This window comes from Onthophagus taurus, chromosome 11, assembly GCF_036711975.1.
Source record: "Onthophagus taurus isolate NC chromosome 11, IU_Otau_3.0, whole genome shotgun sequence".
NCBI lineage: Eukaryota > Metazoa > Arthropoda > Insecta > Coleoptera > Scarabaeidae > Onthophagus > Onthophagus taurus.
Window position 1 is genome coordinate 30,610,416 of NC_091976.1, and position 15,571 is coordinate 30,625,986.

General features: G+C 31.2%; 2 long non-coding RNA genes across 2 annotated transcripts in view; both read right to left on the reverse strand.

Annotated features, from left to right (window-relative positions):
- Positions 1-15,571, reverse strand: part of LOC111420760 (uncharacterized) — a 155,454-nt gene that overhangs the window by 108,313 nt on the left and 31,570 nt on the right. The gene's annotated exons all lie outside the window — the stretch shown is intronic.
- Positions 8,662-9,795, reverse strand: LOC139431931 (uncharacterized). Its single transcript, XR_011641956.1, has 2 exons — positions 8,967-9,795; positions 8,662-8,910 (listed from the first exon to the last, which is right to left on the reverse strand). It is a non-coding gene; the product is annotated as an uncharacterized lncRNA (long non-coding RNA).

A 15,571-nucleotide genomic window follows, 5' to 3' on the forward strand; every position in this document is an offset into this window, starting at 1 on the left:
AAATTTGATGTATATATTAGAACATGTCAAAAGTGAATTTGTAGGGATGAATAAAAAAAATCATAATGTTGGAATTTATAAAATTAAAGAAATAATTTTTAACTCATTAAATATGAATTAAATTTGCTTCAAAATGCTTTTTACTTTGTTTCGATATCTCAATTCGTTCTGGAGATACAACGTTTTAAATTGCATAATTCTCAATTTAACCTCAATATGCACGAGTTAAATCAAAAAATCATATCATCTATAATTATAGAATCGAAGCAAATATTTTTGGTGCGCTTAAACTAGATTAAATTTGCTTTAAAATGTTTTTTAAATCAGCTTAATATCTCAATTATTTGTTGAGATATCATCTTTTCAAATTTATTATTTTAAACTTTCATAAATGTATGCTCATTTTTATTTAAATTTCTTCTTTTCTTTTAGTTTAGAATAGTTTAGAACTTTCTCATAAAATTTATGAACTTTATTAAGTTCAAAGTTCAAACTGCCTATAATAATGAACACATCGAGACAAACTATATTCTTGTAAGAAAGTTCGGTTAAGCGGATTTGATGTTGCAAAAACAGCCTTATAGAAAATAATAGCTTCGGGGCAACCACTTCTGCGATGCCAATAAAGCTCGAGTGACTCACAATTTAACCTCTTTAGACGCCTCGAGAGCTTTCGCTTGGAACCTTTGTCTCAATACCAAGGCAAACAAAATGAAAAGTAATATCTTTTGCGAAAGTCTGTAAACGCGGACATGAGACGACGACTACAACGACTGAAACGGTGAGAAAAAACGACCGGGAAAGCTGGCGATGCTGCAGAAAATTCGGAGTGCAAAGGGTGCTTTCGAAGATACCTAAACTAGAAGGAACATCGTCGTCTTCAAAGCGGTTCATGTTTATTCACGGAACGTGAAAGTTTTTAGAAGCTCGAGTTTTAGGGGGATTCAAATTATTCGTCTGGGGGAAAGAAATTACTTCAAATTACGTCTTTGTAATATACTTAAGGTGAGTCGTCGTGAATAAATGAATACGTTTTTAAAGTTCTTTCTTTTTCCTCTAAACTTTGATTTTATGAAATACAAATTTAAATTACAACGTGATCATTCAACTGGAAAACCATCTAAAAGCCAATTCCAATTTGAACCCTTTGCACGAAATGACCTAAGCCTGTAACAACATTAAACATTCACAACACGTCACGTACACTGTTTTTCTTTAATTCCACTTCAATTCCAGTAGATTTAGACTGGACTCACGAAAGCAGACGCGTTTTAACAAGTACTTCAACGATTTGCATACGTACAAAAGTTTCATCTAAATATGGCAAAGGCGTTTCTGCGAATTTCCTCGTTGAAAATCCGACGATGGAAGGATTCTAGTACGTGTCGTGCAGAAGTAGCCTTAAATCTTCCTCCTCCATTTCCATATAAATTGCAAACAGCTCAACGTCATTTTTTACAATTAAACCTAAGCAGATTTCAAGCGCCGCGAAGAAAACGGAAACGGAAATATCCGTTTGTTTACATTGTTTTCCCGGTCGTTTCGAGATTTAATAGTGGAGTTTCTCGTTCTTTCATATTACGTCGTGAAAGTCAGTCGTAATTTCACCCTCGAGGACGCAGTAAAGTGAATACAGCGGGTTCTAATAAGGAGTTTTATTGCTAAAGACGAAGAGATATTGCACCTAACTAATTGATATGAATCAATTTTGATATATCCTCTTTTAAAGGTTAAATCCGATTTAATTGTAATCAATCTTCGGTTTCCGTTCGAACGCCAAACGTTCCTGGATTAATCTTCGAAAGTCCTATAAACTGCAATTAGTCTAATAGCGTCAATTGTTACCGCGAAGCCCTTGTTTCCGGTTTATTTATGACTGGATTCCGATTTCCGCGCTCTGCGTTTCTCGGATAATTACGCCCCTTTACAGTCTGATTTAAGACACAATTAATGACCGCTCAAATTATTTATAATCGAGTAATGAATGGGAAATGTTGAAACGGGTAATTAAAGATTACATAATGTTTATGATTTTGGACTGACTCTGCATTTCCGGGATTATATCTGTGGGAAATTCGTGGGAAAATGGATAATCGTAAATGGCTGAGAGTAGGAGATCGAATAACTGTTACTGTTCCTGGGGCGCTAGTAAAATTTGCATAACTGCAGACGAACATTACGTGATGGAACTTAACCTTTATCATAGCATTAATTTTAATCGTGGGACTGTATGTGATGAAATGAAGATTAGTTTAAAAGATTAAAGTTTAATATGAATTATCTAAGAGTTATTTTATAAAAGGGACTAAATTTTAGTCAATTCTAGTAATTACTACAAATTTTGCTTAACTTTAGAAAGTCGTGATTTTTATACCAAATTAAAGCTTAAAGCATACTCTTTAAAATGGTATATGATACTTTATTATATCATCTTAATTTCAGATAGGAAATATGTTTTTCGAAAATGTTACAATTTTGAATATAATTGAAAAGAGACTAAAAAATGTGTCAACTTTAAAAATTCGTGCAAAGCTTAAATATTTAGATGGAAAAATGATTTTTATATCAAATTAAAGCTTAAAGCATATTCTTTAAAATGGTATATGATACTTTATTATATCATTTTAATTTCAGACAGGAAATATGTTTTTCGAAAATGTTACAATTTTGAATATAATTGGAAATCAACAAAGAAATGTCAACTTTAAAAAATCGTGCAAAGCTGAAATAATCACATGGAAACATGATTTTTGTATCAAATTAAAGCATAAAGCATACTCTTTACAATGATATATGATACATTATTAGATCACCTTAATTTCAGACAAAAAATATGTTTTAAAAAAATGTTACAATTTTGAATATAATTGAAAAGGGACTAAAAATGTGTCAACTTTAAAAAATCGTGCAAAACTTAAATATTCAGATGGAAAGATGATTTTTGTATCAAATTAAAGCTTAAAGCATACTCTTTAAAATGGTATACGACACTTTATTAGATCATCTTTATTTCAGACAAGAAACATTTTTTTCGAAAATACTGCAATTTTGATTACAATTGAAAATCAACAAAGAAATATGACAACTTTAAAAAACCTTGCAAAGCTTAAATATTCAGATAGAAAGATAATTTTTATACCAAATTAAAGCTTAAAGTGTACTCTTTAAAATAATATATGATACTTTATTACATCATCTTTATTTCAGACAAGAAACATTTTTTTCGAAAATACTGCAATTTTGATTATAATTGAAAATAGATTAAAAAATGTGTCAACTTTAAACAATCGTGCAAAGCTTAAATATTCCGATGGAAAGATGATTTTTGTATCAAATTAAAGCTTAAAGCATACTCTTTGAAATGGTATACGACACTTTATTAGATCATCTTTATTTCAGACAAGAAACATTTTTTTCGAAAATACTGCAATTTTGATTATAATTGAAAATAGATTAAAAAATGTGGCAACTTTAAACAATCGTGCAAAGCTTAAATATTCCGATGGAAAGATGATTTTTGTATAAAATTAAAGCTTAAAGCATACTCTTTAAAAAGGTATATGATATTTTATTACATCATCTTAATTTCAGACAAGAATCATTTTTTTTAAATACTGCAATTTTGATTATAATTGAAAATGAACAAAAAAATGTAACAACTTTAAAAAGTCGTGCAAAGCTTAAATAGTCAGATAGAAAGATGATTTTTGTATCAAATTAAAGCTAAAAGTATACTTTTTAAAATGGTATATGATACTTTATTATATCATCTTAATTTTAGATAGGAAACATTTTTTTGGAAAATACTGCAATTTTGATTATACTTAAAAATGGACTAAAAAATGTGTCAACTTTAAAAAGTCATGCAAAGCTTAAATATTCAGATGGAAAGATGATTTTTATATCAAATTAAAGCTTAAAGCATACTCTTTAAAATGATATATGATACATTATTAGATCACCTTAATTTCAGACAGGAAAATTTTTTTCGAAAATGTTACAATTTTGAATATAATTGAAAAGGGACTAAAAATGTGTCAACTTTAAAAAATCGTGCAAAACTTAAATATTCAGATGGAAAGATGATTTTTACATCAAATTAAAGTTTAAAGCATACTCTTTAAAAAGGTATATGATACTTTATTAGATCATCTTTATTTCAGACAAGAAACATTTTTTTCAAAAGTATTACAATTTTGAATATAATTGAAAAGGAACTAAAGAATGTATCAACTTTAAAAAGTCGTGCAAACTTTAAATATTCAGATGGAAAGATGATTTTTATATCAAATTAAAGCTTAAACCATACTCTTTAAAATGATATATGATACATTATTAGATCACCTTAATTTCAGACAGGAAATATATTTTTCGAAAATGTTACAATTTTGAATATAATTGAAAATGGACTAAAAAATGTGTCAACTTTAAAAAGTCGTGCAAAGCTTAAATATTCAGATGGAAAGATGACTTTTATATCAAATTAAAGCTTAAAGCATACTCTTTAAAAAGGTATATGATACTTTATCACATCATCTTAATTTCAGGTAGGAAACATTTTTTTCAAAAATACTGCAATTTTGATTATAATTGAAAATGGACTAAAAAATGTGCCAACTTTAAAAAGTCGTGCAAACTTTATATATTGAGATGGAAAGATGACTTTTATATCAAATTAAAGCTTAAAACATATTCTTCAAAATGATATATGATACATTATTAGATCACCTTAATTTCAGACAGGAAATAAATTTTACGAAAATGTTACAATTTTAAATATAATTGAAAATGGACTAAAAAATGTGTCAACTTTAAAAAGTCGTGCAAAGCTTAAATATTCGGATGGAAAGATGATTTTTACATCAAATTAAAGCTTAAAGCATACTCTTCAAAAAGGTATATGATACTTTATTACAACATCTTAATTTCAGACAAGAATCTTTTTTTTTTAAATACTGCAATTTTGATTATAATTGAAAATGAACTAAAAAATGTAACAACTTTAAAAAGTCGTGCAAAGCTTAAATAGTCAGATAGAAAGATGATTTTTGTATCAAATTAAAGCTAAAAGTATACTTTTTAAAATGGTATATGATACTTTATTAGATCATCTTAATTTTACACAGGAAACATTTTTTTGGAAAATACTGCAATTTTGATTATACTTAAAAATTTACTAAAAAATGTGTCAAGTTAAAAAAGTCGTGCAAAGCTTAAATATTTAGATAGAAAGGTGATTTTTACATCAAATTAAAGCTTAAAGCATACTCTTTAAAAGGTATATGATACTTTATCACATCATCTTGTGATAGATAGGAAACATTTTTTTCTAAAATACTGCAATTTTGATTATACTTAAAAATGGACTAAAACATGTGTCAACTTTAAAAAGTCGTGCAAAGCTTAAATATTCAGATGGAAAGATGATTTTTATATCAAATTAAAGCTTAAAGCATACTCTTTAAAATGATATATGATACATTATTAGATCACCTTAATTTCAGACAGGAAATATGTTTTTCGAAAATGTTACAATTTTGAATATAATTGAAAATGGACTAAAAAATGTGTCGACTTTAAAAAGTCGTGCAAGGCTTAAATGTGCAGATAGAAAGGTGACTTTTATACCAAATTAAAGCTTAAAGCATACTTTTTAAAATGGTATATGGTACTTTATTATATCATCTTTATTTCAGACAGGAAATATATTTTTCGAAAATGTTACAATTTTGAATATAATTGAAGAGGGACTAAAAAATGTGTCAACTTAAAAAAGTCGTGCAAAGCTTAAATATTTAGATAGAAAGATGATTTTTACATCAAATTAAAGCTTAAAGCATACTCTTTAAAAAGGTATATGACACTTTATCACATCATCTTAATTTCAGATAGGAAACATTTTTTTCTAAAATACTGCAATTTTGATTATAATTGAAAATGGACTAAAAAATGTGTCAACTTTAAAAAGTCGTGCAAAGCTTAAATATTCAGATGGAAAGATGACTTTTATATCAAATTAAAGCTAAAAGCATACTCTTTAAAAAGGTATATAATACTTTATTACATCATCTTAATTTCAGACAGGAAATTTTTTTTTTCGAAAATACTGCAATTTTGATTATAATTGAAAATGGACTAAAAAATGTGTCAACTTTAAAAAGTCGTGCAAAGCTGAAATAATCAGATGGAAAGATGATTTTTATATCAAATTAAAGCTTAAAGTATACTCTTTAAAATGGTATATGACACTTTATTATATCATCTTAATTTCAGACAGGAAATATATTTTTCGAAAATGTTACAATTTTCAATATTATTGAAAATCAACAAAGATATGTCAACTTTAAAAAATCGTGTAAAGCTTAAATATTCAGATAGAAAGATGATTTTTATACCAAATTAAAGGTTAAAGCATATTCTTTAAAATGATATATAATACATTATTAGATCACCTTAATTTCAGACAGGAAATATATTTTTCGAAAATGTTACAATTTTAAATATTTTTGAAAATCAACAAAGATATGTCAACTTTAAAAAATCGTGTAAAGCTTAAATATTCAGATAGAAAGATGATTTTTATACCAAATTAAAGGTTAAAGCATATTCTTTAAAATGATATATAATACATTATTAGATCACCTTAATTTAAGACAGGAAATATATTTTTCGAAAATGTTACATTTTTGAATATTATTGAAAATGGATTAAAAAATGTGTCAAATTTAAAAAATCGTGCACAGCTTAAATATGCAGATAGAAAGATGATTTTTACATCAAATTAAAGCTTAAAGAATACTTTTTAAAATGATGTATGATACATTATTAGATCACCTTAATTTCAGACAGGAAATAAATTTTACGAAAATGTTACAATTTTGAATATAATTGAAAATGGACTAAAAAATGTGTCAACTTTAAAGACTCGTGCAAAACTTAAATTTTTAGATAGAAGGATGATATTTATACTAAATTAAAGTTTAAAGCATACTCTTTAAAATGGTATATAATACTTTATTATATCATCTTAATTTCAGACAGGAAATATGTTTTTCGAAAATGTTACAATTTTGAATATAATTGAAAAGGAACTAAAGAATGTATCAACTTTAAAAAGTCGTGCAAACTTTAAATATTCAGATGGAAAGATGATTTTTATATCAAATTAAAGCTTAAACCATACTCTTTAAAATGATATATGATACATTATTAGATCACCTTAATTTCAGACAGGAAATATATTTTTCGAAAATGTTACATTTTTGAATATTATTGAAAATGGATTAAAAAATGTGTCAAATTTAAAAAATCGTGCAGAGCTTAAATATGCAGATAAAAAGATGATTTTTACATCAAATTAAAGCTTAAAGAATACTTTTTAAAATGATGTATGATACATTATTAGATCACCTTAATTTAATATAAGAAATATATTTTTCGAAAATGTTACAATTTTTAATATTTTTGGAAATCAACAAAGATATGTCAACTTTAAAAAATCGTGTAAAGCTTAAATATTCAGATAGAAAGATGATTTTTATACCAAATTAAAGCTTAAAGTATTCTTTTTGATATGATATACACTTTATCCTGGCATGTTCAATTTGCTTGCTAATTATTGCTGAAAATATCTTAAACTGGTAAAATTAAAGAAAATTGCTTGTAAAAATAAATAAACGTTTGTAATTGTACCCTTTTCTCATGTTCTCGTTTAATTGAAACCGGGCAAAAAACCTTTTGCCCTCCCCATAATTGACTTACTAACGATGTCCGACATAAATTTTGCTTGTGCTGTTTTTTTGCCGGTTGAAATTAATTTATTACCCTCCCTGAAAAACGCGCCCCTGGGTAAAGGTATAATTAAATTTTCTCAGTTAATCCGAGCATCCCGGTAAGCTTGACCTGCGGTATCCCCTGTTAAAATTTAATTAAAATACATGTTCGGAGTCAACAGTTTTTCTTAGTACCGCTGAGAAAAATTATGAAAGAAAAGAGTTATTTTTTTAAACAGAAATGTTTCACAGTCGATAAGACAGAAGAAGGTGTATTATGAAAGTTTTACGATCTCTACGTGACGCTATGTCTATTCCTTTAGGGTATACACCACATGTCCATTTGTGGAAAACTACCGAAAGTCTTTTAGCAAAACCAAGTTGTACGTGATAACGTGACCGTTCTCCTTAATATAATATTGATTTTACTTTTGGGGTTACATCGAATCCCTCTTGAGGACAAAACAGACAGGAATCTGGTTGACCTTACCCTCAAGAGGTCAACTGTACAGAAGTTTTGATATGAAAACTTTTAGTTTAATACTCCAACATTTACATAACTATATAAAGTTTGAATTTAAAATTTTTCCTTGGTAGAATTTTTGCGTCATGTTCGGCAATGATTTCGCGGACTCAATTAGAAACGAGGATTCTAGGAATTAAACCTTTCGCAATGCAGCGCTTTTGAAAAATCTCGCTTTAGAACGTGATTCAATCGGGCGGATGAATCCTTGTGGATGCGATGGGAAAAATTCGTAAAAGATTGTCAGTTACCACGGTTATTTAGAACTTTATTAAGCCTGCGGGAGCTTCATATTCCCTTTATCCCAAGGTGTCCAATTAAGAACGGTCGTATATCCTACCCAGTTAGACCCAAAAACCACAACGATGACAGTTATTTATTCAAGTTTATTGAATTCATTTAAACAAGTAATAATAATACTATATAATGTTAATTAAAATGTTTCAATTGGATCCCCATTTGCATCCATGTACGTTGGGACGTCGTTAACGTTTCTTTTTCGACGAGATAACGGTGCAGATGAACTTTCACAAGTTTGTTGAACTTCCGATTGGGTTTTATCGTTCTTAATCTCGATGGGATTCTTAACCGCTTTATCCGGACAATCAGCCATTACTAAAAATATGTAAGATTAAGAATCTTTTAGTATTAAATTTTATTAATTAACTTACTTTTTTGTGTGTTGTACCTATTCGCGTTGAAAGCTTCTTTTAAACTAAGTAAAAATATTTCAAGCTCTTGGTTTAAAACAGGAAAGACCACAATTCCAAGAAGGTTTATAACGGTTCTTTTTTAAAAGGAATTTTATCTCTGTTTCGAGGAACCGTTCTAAATTCTGGGTTATTAGCGCTGTTTACTCCTTTACTTCTAAAACTACAAATTCTTTTTTAATAATTACAATAACAGTAATATTAGCGAGCTAATTATTATGGTAATCTGCCCCGAAAAGGGATATATTCGCTACGTCACTTCAATGAGCTTTCATAAAGGATATTGCGTTTTCAATCAGATAGCTTTCAACCCCGCTGTTGCTGGTTGTGAATGGTTCACGTTTCGCTGAGTTTCGAGAATGCATTTTCCCCGTGTAATTCCACGTCCAAAACAAATTTTACAATGAATATTAATTCAACACGGCAAAATTAGTCATAAGCAAATTAATCGATATTCAGATTCTTTATTCACTCTTTTCTTTTATACCCGACAATTGTGAACTGTTGGGAATAAGGAAAAAGGGGGACACTTATGTAGAGAATTGGTTCTATTGACAACTTGAAGGATACAAACAGAATGTTCAATACTTTAGAGTAGTGGTGGAATGGATATCTGGAAACTATCCGGCCATTTATTATTATTATTATTACTTAGTACTCCACCATTCATAGAAATTAGTATCTCTTTTAGGTGTTGGACACTACAGATAATAATCAAGTTCAACCCCAATATAACTTTTTTCATTGAATACAACTTCATTTATATCAGGTTTGTCTTTGCAACCTCATTATAACAATCCCAATACGATATACAGGTGAGTCGGGAGGAACGGACCAAACTTTAAGAGTAAAATATCGCCATTAACTTCTAAATATTTCCGGCTTCGTTTACTAAGAGCTCTTGTTGCTTTCCTAATTGCTGCATGATTTTCCTTAATATTAACTGTAACATTTAGAATGCGCCTAAGAAGTGCATCCCTAGTGTCAACTTTGACTTTGTATACTTACCTCACTTTTGAACCATCCCCATAAACAATAATCAAGTGCTGTGAGATCTGGAGATCTTGGAGGCCAACTAATAGGACCACCACGACCAATCCAACGCCCTGGAAACCTTTCGTCCAAATGTTGCTTGACCTGACGAGCGAAATGCGCCGGAGCTCCATCGTGTTGAAAGTACATTTGCCTTCTAATGTTTAGAGGAACATTCTGCAGTAAATCATTTAATTCATTTTGTAAAAACTCTAGGTAATGGTTTCCTGTGAGGCGATTCTCCAAAATGAAAGGGCCAATTAAATAACCGTTGATCATACCACACCACACATTTACCGAAAACTTGTGTTGAAAGTTGTTTTCGATTGTTGCATGGGGATTTTCATCGGACCATACGTGACTATTACGAGTATTATGTAGCGAGTCATCCGTGAAAAGAATATGCGATACAACACGATGATCATTATTTATCCACCGACAAAATTCGACTCGTTTAACATAATCTTCCGGCAGTAGATGTTGTACCTTACCTAAATGGTATGGATATAAGCATTGCTCGTGGAGTGTGTAAACATAGTACCTGGTGTTACTGAGAAGCTGACATTAACGCTTGCAACTAAAGAAGAGATTTATGACGTACTACTCAATCTCAAATCAAATGCTATTGGTACTGATGGTATTGGTATAAAGATGTTGTTGCTGTGTTGCCCGTTGATTTTGCCTTATATTTGTCATATAATTAACTATTGCATTCAGGGCTCTGTGTTTCCTGACTGTTGGAAAACTGCTCTGATTACGCAGATTAAATCTAGCAATCCCAGCCAATTAAAAGATTTGAGACCGATTAGTATTTTGCCGGTTATATCTAAAATTCTGGAAAAAATTATTGCTGACAGGTTGCGAGAGCACTTAGATAAGTTCAATATTCTACCTATGCGGCAATCTGGCTTTCGTAAAGGATACAGCTGTACTGCTGCCCTATTGGATGTGACCGACGACATTGTTCGTGAGATTGATCAGAAAAATGTCACTACTTTAATTTTACTGGATTATTCAAAGGCTTTTGATACCGTTCATCATAAAACTCTTTTATCTATGCTTCATTACATTGGACTTTCTGATGATTCCATTTTGTTTTTCTGTAACTATTTAACTGGTCGTAAGCAAATGGTAGCTCTAAATGGCAACTTCTCTACTGAATGTGCTGTATCGTCTGGAGTTCCTCAGGGATCAGTTCTTGGTCCAATTCTCTATTTAATTTACACTTGCAATTTATATAATGTACTGAGAAGTTGTAAGGCTCACATGTATGCTGACGATACGCAACTTTACTATTCTTTTAACATCAATGACCTTGCTGATGCACAAAATTGTATAAATTCTGATTTGACAAGATTGGTTGAGGAATCTTCAAAACTTTGCCTTCAATTAAACCCGGATAAATCGTCGGTTATGGTCTTTGGGGGGCGGCGAGCCGTTGGGGAAGTCAAGGCATCTGTGGATCTAAAATTGAATGGCGTTAAGCTAAATATTACTGATGAGTCGCGAAACCTGGGAATCACTATTGATTCTACTCTTAGATTTCGTAAACATGTCGCTTCTCTTCTCCAGCGTGCTTATGCCACGTTGAAGCTACTATATGGCAATAGACAACTGCTTAATCAGCGTCTGAGAGCGCAGCTTTGTGATGCACTGGTGTTAAGCATTTTTAATTATGGGGATGTTCTATATGGCTCCTGTTTAGATGTTGCCGAGTCGTTGCGTGTTCAACGTGTGCAAAATGCATGCTTACGCTTTATATTTGGCATTCGAAAGCGAGAAAAAATATCCCATACCTTAAACTGGGTTGGGTGGTTAAATATGTCTCGGCGTCGTAAATTGCACTCTGCTTGTTTTTATCGAAGAATTATTTTCAATCAAAAGCCTCCCTACTTGTTAAATAAATTGAGATACCGCTCTGACGTGCATAACATCAACATCCGTCGTCGTTCTTCCTTGTCTATACCCCAACATAGATTGCAAATTTTTGAACGATGTTTTTCATATAGTATACCTAATTTGATCAATAGCATTCCTACTGATATTAACAATAAATCTAAGAGTAGTTTTAAATTTTTTTACAAAGCATATCTTCTTCGGCAGCAGGGTGATTTAAGATAAACAAGCTTTTGCTTGACGGGATATATATATAGTATGTATAAAACTATCCCTTCTTTCTTATCCTTCCTCTTCTATTTATTTTTCTTTTTCTTCTTTTTCTATTTCTTTTTTTTTTCTATTTCTTTTTTTTTTCTATTTCTTTTTCGGCTCCTTCCTTTATTCTTCTTTTACTTTTACTTCTTTCTTACCTTATTGTGTTACTGCATGATCGGATTCTGTTTATATATATTTTCTATATTGATCAAGGGACCGATGAAAAACAATAACACCTAAGTCCATCAGGTGCATTGACTCGGTTTCCTTTGGTAAACCGCTTATTATTTATGATTTAGTACTTCATTTTTTTTTATATAGTATAATTCATTTTTTTTTTTACCTGATATTTTCTTTTGTAATTGTAAATTGTACTCTTTTTTTTGGTTTCACCAATAAATATATTATTATTATTATTATTATTATTACTCTCTTTTGTGGGATGTCTAATTGAACAGCAATTCTGCGTGATCTGGTCGTTGCATCTTCTTCTACTAGATCCAAAATATGTTCTACTTCATTTAAACGATTTAAACATTGACGCGTAGCTCGTTCAGATGTTACTTTAACGCTGGGAAGTGTACCGGTTTCGCGCAGTTTATTGAAAACCCTAATAAAAACGTTTTTATTAGGATGTCTGCGATTTGGAAACCGTTGACGATATTCATCTGCAGCAGCTGTAGCACTCCCGTTACAAAAACCATATACAAATAACATGTCTGTATATTCTAAATGTGAATAAGTACTTGGCATTTTATAGCACTTAATGCAAATCAAACTGTCAAATCTACGTTAAATGTTTAATTGTAGTTATGCAATCAATTGAAAACAAATGAAAATTGGATAACGACATATGAGTTTTTTTACATTATTTTCAAGCGTACAATACACTCCTAAAGTTTGGTCCGTTCCTCCCGACTCACCCTGTATATAAAATCATTTATTGCAGTTTCGTCTAGTTTTCTTCTCTTCGCTTGTAATTCATCATCACATTCAGTTACTACGCAAAGATCAATTACCGTTTCGTACCGAATTCCTGAAAATGAAATTCGCCAATAATCAAGAACAGTCTGTTCAAGCAATGATTTTCAATACCTCGATAGTTATAGAAGGTCATTCGTTTTCATTGGAATTGCTCGCTATTCCTGAACGCAATAACAGTAACATGTTACTTGGTGCTGATTTTATTGAGACTTGTTCTTGCCAAGTTCAGAACCAACTCTGTATGCAGAGCATTGCATAAGCCTTGCCAACGATATTCCCATAGCCGTACCTCCGTACCGATTGGCAGAACCAAAGAGAAAATTCTTAGAAAAGGCAATCCAGCAGATGATTGAGGATGACATCATTGAAGAGTCGCATTCCGCCTATGCTTTACCAGTTGTCTTGGTGCCAAAGGCAAACAAATCTGATCAATATCGTGTATGTGTCGACTACCGGAAGCTAAATGCTATTACCATACCAGATCGGTATTCCCTCCCACGATTGGACGACCTTTTACATGAAGCAAAACAAACTGCCTTTATGAGTACGCTGGATCTACGATCCGGATATTGGCAAGTAGCTGTCCGACCTGAAGATCGTGACAAAACTGGTTTTGTTACTCCAATTAGAAATTATCGTTTTAAACGCATGCCTTTTCATGATCCTTTTTATGATGGACCGTTTCAAGACAACATTACCGGATGTTACAATCCTTATCTACATTGATGATATTGTGATTCTATCGCCCACCTTTGAAAAATATCTAAACGATTTGAGAAGGGTATTTGAAAAGCTGAAGATGTTCAAGTTACGCGTAAATGGAGGAAAATGTACTTTCATAGCTCCAGAGATAAAATACTTAGGACACATTATTACGCCTGAAGGTATAAAATGCTGAGTTTTTGTCAACTGCACCCATTCTACAACAAAGTGACCCTTCCCAACCATCCATCTTACGTAGCGATGCGAGTGCTTATGCAATTGGATCAGCTTTACTCCAGGGGGAGCCTCCAAACAATCTCCCAATAGAGTACGCAAGCCGACTTTTGACAGACGCTGAAAGGAATTACAGTACTACAGAGAGAGAAGCATTGGCTGTAGTATGGGCTAACGAAAAGTTTCGTGGTTATATAGAATCATCTCAAATCTATGTTATCAGCGACCACCAACCACTTAAATGGTTGATGTCAATTAAATCGCCGAGTGGCCGTCATGCCAGATGGGCACTTAAACTGCAAAGTTATAATATACAGATAAATTATACTCCTGGAAAATCAAATGCATTAGTATATATGCATTACTCTCATTAACCAAATGTTGAAGCTTACTTGATGACCATCATTGATTTGCCTACAACTAATTACAATGAACTTCGACACAAGCAATTAGAAGATCCGATCCTTACAACCATCATCCATAACTTAGAAAATACAGATGATCCTGTTGCGACTAAACAAGCTACCGAAAGAGGATTTTTGTTGTTGAATGGAGTATTGTACCGTTATCCACCGGACTCAGACGAAGAAGGCGCTGTACAAGTAGTACCAACTACAGGTGTTAAGAAAATCTTATTCGAATATCATGACGTGCCCGAAGCTGGACATTATGGTTTCGAAAAGACTTATCAAAAGATAAAAAAACGCTACTACTGGACGAACATGAGACGTGACATTGAAACTCATGTCAAGATCTGTATTGAGTGTCAGAGATTTAAGCCGAGAAATCAAAAGAATGCTGGTTTATTAGAAAATCGCCGATTTGAAGTATTCACCATTGACCTCTTTGGACCACTACCGAAGACAGAAAACGGTGAACAGTGGATTTTCGCCATAGAAGATACATATTCTCGATGGGTTGAATTCTTTGTTCTAGAACAAGCTACCGCCGAAACCTGTGCTCTTACGATATGGAACACCACGTCGTGTTATAAGCGTTATAAATTTACTATGTTGCAATTTTCATTGATAATTTTCAAAATTCGCTATAAAAATAATTTCTTGAAGGATCCTTGTGGAAATATCACCAATTATTAATTAAAGTATTCTCTTTTTAATGCAACAAGCCGTTTTGAAAAATCGCTTTTAGTTTTTGAGAAACAAAGTTTTGAAGTGATCGGCAATTTTTTCGAATTATGAAATTTTCGCCGATTAAGTTTTAAAAATTCGTATAAAATCCAGTTCTTGGAATATGAGTATGAAAATTTAGTAAAGTGTTAATTAAAGTGTATTCTTTCCAATGAACCAACCGGTTTTGAAAAATAGCTTTTGGTTTTTGAGAAAACAATATTTGAAGTTTTGATAAAATTTTCGATGTTGCAATTTTCATCGATAATTTTCAAAATTCGCTATAAAATTAATTTCTTGAAGGATTATTGTGCAAATATCACCAATTATTAA